Source organism: Tachyglossus aculeatus, chromosome 2 (assembly GCF_015852505.1).
Source record: "Tachyglossus aculeatus isolate mTacAcu1 chromosome 2, mTacAcu1.pri, whole genome shotgun sequence".
Lineage (NCBI taxonomy): Eukaryota > Metazoa > Chordata > Mammalia > Monotremata > Tachyglossidae > Tachyglossus > Tachyglossus aculeatus.
The window spans coordinates 45,679,242-45,682,748 of record NC_052067.1 but is presented as its reverse complement, the minus strand read 5'-3'; the positions used below and the strand labels follow the sequence as shown (position 1 = coordinate 45,682,748).

General features: G+C 48.9%; 1 non-coding gene across 1 annotated transcript; it reads left to right on the top strand.

Annotated features, from left to right (window-relative positions):
- The first annotated feature begins 260 nt into the window (after positions 1-260).
- On the top strand, positions 261-398 carry LOC119924890. The gene has a single exon (XR_005449569.1). It is a non-coding gene; the product is annotated as a small nucleolar RNA SNORA7 (small nucleolar RNA).
- Positions 399-3,507: the final 3,109 nt, after the last annotated feature.

Sequence of the window (3,507 nt, the reverse complement as noted above, 5' to 3'; positions counted from 1 at the left end):
TGGCTAAGTGGAAAGCACCCGGGCTTGGGAGTCAGAGGTCATGGGTTCTAATCCCAGCTCCACCACTTGTCAGCTGTGTGACTTTGGGCAAGTCACAACTTCTCTGGGCCTCAGTTACCTCATCTGTAAAATGGGGATTAAGACTGTGAGCCCCACATGGGACAACCTGATCACCTTGTATCCTCCCCAGTGCTTAGAACAGTGCTTTGCACATAGTAAGTGCTTAACAAATGCCATCATTATTATTATTATTACTTTAACCCCTCGCAGGGTCGCACCTGGAGAGTTTCCAGTGTCCTACCAGTCTTGGCTATGGGAGGGAAAGTCAAGCAGAGGCCTACCCATTCCATTCCTAGCTTGGACAGTGGCTAGCGAGTGGGAGGCAATCTGCTACAAGTCAAAACTCCCCTGTACCAGTCTTGGCTATGGGAGGGAAAGTCAAGCAGAGGCCTACCCATTCCATTCCTAGCTTGGACAGTGGCTAGCGAGTGGGAGGCAATCTGCTACAAGTCAAAACTCCCCTGTGCTGGGCAGCAGCGGCCTGGGAGAGAGTCGAGGGCAGAGACTCAAGTTTCCTGCGCGGAAGGAGGCAATGGTAAACCACTTCCGGATTTTGACCAAGAAAACTCTATGGATCCACTACCAGAACGATTGCAGATGGAGAGCGGGGCATTCTGGGACAGATGTAGCTGAGGTGTTGCTATGGGTCGGAAATGACTCGATGGCATAAGACAAAACAAAACCACTGTTATGACAACCAAATCGGACTTGAGAGCTGATTTATTTTCAAGAGGAAGCCTTCTACAATCATTCTTTGGGGCAGCCTGGTTTAGTGGAAGAAGCTCCAGCCTGGGAGTCAGCGGACCTGGTTTCTAATCCTGGCTCTGGCACGTGCCTGTTATATGACCTTCAACGAGACGCTTAACTTCTCTGTGTTTCAACTTCCTCATCTGTAAAAGAGAAGCAGCATGTCTTAGTGGAAAGAGCACTGGCTTGGGAGTCAGAGGTCGTGGGTTCTAATCCCAGCTGCGCCACTTGTCAGCTGTATGACTTTGGACAACTCACTTAACTTCTCTGTGCCTCTTACCTCATCTGTAAAATGGGGATCAAGACTGTGAGCCCCAAATGGGACAACCTAATAAACTTGTATCTAACCTGATCAGGTTGTTCCCTGTGGGGCTCACAGTCTTATTCCCCGTTTTACAGATGAGATAACTGAGGCACAGAGAAGTTAAGTGACTTGCCCAAAGTCACACCACTGACAATTGGCAGAGCTGGGATAGTGAGGCCCCAACTCTGTTACGAGTCAGCCCAGGGCCAAGCTGGCCAACAGGGCTACAGACACGGGAGCAATTGGTCAAGTGGAGGTCCCAGGGCAGACAGGCACTTCGGATTCCAAAAACTGCGTTAACTGCACACGGACAAACCGACCACCGGAAAATGTCTGGTAAAGCTGGAAACTCACTGGAAAAGCCACTGGAAACTCTCAAACGATGAGAAACTGTTTCCCTAACTCGTTCTCCATTTCACACCCCTGGATCATTGCCAGGAGCTGGATAAACCTCCCTTAGACCTTGCTTTGCTAAACGTTTTTCCCTGGGGTGGGAGGACACCTTCTAGAAATCTTCCAGGCCTCAAAGACGTTGGCTCCCCAGGCCTCTGAAGAGGCTTCTCATACTTCTCCCTGGAAGGAACTAGGTGCCAAAGGCCGGAGATTCTGGAAGCAAAATGCAGCCCGAGGCTGCAACTCTAGTAACTGATTGCTCTGTGGAGGCGGGTGGCAGGACAAAAGCCTCAGTTTTCCCAGTGCAACAATGGCATTCTCTGTGCCAGTCGCCACGGGCATGAGCAGCTGGCAGCCCAGCAGCCCTGAGGTTTGCCAGTGAACTGTCAGCTCCCAAATGAGTACCCCTGAGGTCTGGACTGGATTTAGAGTATTGGTTAAGCGCTTACTATGTGCCAGCCACCTTACTAGGTGCCGGGGTAGATACAGGAAGCAGTGTGGCTCAGAGGAAAGAGCGCGGGCTTGGGAGTCAGAGGTCATGGGTTAGAATCCCAGCTCCGCCACTTGTCAGCTGTGTGACCTTGGGCAAGCCACTTAACTTATCTGTGCCTCAGTTACCTCATCTGTAAAATGGGGATTAAGACTGTGAGCCTCAAGTGGGACACCCTGATCACCTTGTATCCCCCCCAGCACTTAGAACAGTGCTTTGCACATAGTAAGCTCTTAACAAATACCACCATTATTATTATTATTATTATACAGGCTAATCAGGTTGGACAGGTCCCCTCACAGTCCTAATCCTCGTTTCACAGAGGAGGGAATGGAGGCGCCGTGAAGTGACTTACCCAAGGGCACGCAGCAGAGAAGTGATGGAGCCGGGATTAGAACCCAGGTCCTTCTGACTCCCAGGCCTGTGCTCTAGCCACTGGGCTGCACTGCTTCTCATTCTGGGGACCATCCCCTTCTGTCTCCAGTATGCCTCCAGTGGCTTGGCCAGCCTAGGATAGGAAGGTGGAGATGCAGGAAGCAAGCAATGGAGTAACATGCATTCATTCAACTCAGTCATATTTATTGAGTGATTACTGTGTGCAAAGCACTGTACTAAGCACTTGGGAGAGTACAGTATAACAACAAACACAACAAACACATTCCTTGCCCACAGCGAGCTTACAGTGGGGAGACAAACATTAATATAAATAAATAAATTACAGATAAATACGGATACATATAACTTTAGAGGGAAACCTTAGCAGTTGGCTTAAAGATCCACCCTGGCTACCAAGGGTGTGAGACTGTAGCTGTTCCTTGATTTTCTTTTTAATGATATTAATGATATTAGTTAAGTGCTTACTATATGTACTACTGTGACCCCACTGTTGGGTAGGGACTGTCTCTATATGTTGCCAATTTGTACTTCCCAAGTGCTTAGTACAGTGCTCTGCACATAGTAAGCGCTCAATAAATACGATTGATGATGATGATGATGATATGTAAAGCACTGTTCTAAGCGCTGGGACCGATGCAAGATAATCAGGTCAGACAAAGTCCCTGTCCCACATGGGGCTCACAGTAAAAGTTGGAGGGAGAACATGTACTGAATCTCTATTTTATAGATGAGATATGAGGCCCAGAAAAATGCAGTGACTTGCACAAGGTCACAACGCAAACAAGTGACACCACAACCAGGATTAGAACCCAGGTCCTCTGATTCACAGGCCTGTGCTCTTTCCACGAGGCCACACATTTCTGCCTAGAGGTTCAGACTCACTGGGAAAGGGGGAGGATTTGGCTTCCTTCTCTCTCTCTAATGCTGCTTTTGCACCATTCCAACTCCCTCAACTCTCTTTCCCTTCTACTGAAGCTAGCATCATCCGCCTCTACCACTCACTCCAGATTCTAGTAATGGCCACCTACCGCCTCCCAGGCACCACCTTCAACTTTGTGAACCATTTTGATCTCTTTCTCACATACCCTCTCTCTTTCTCGGTCCCTTCATTGCTCTC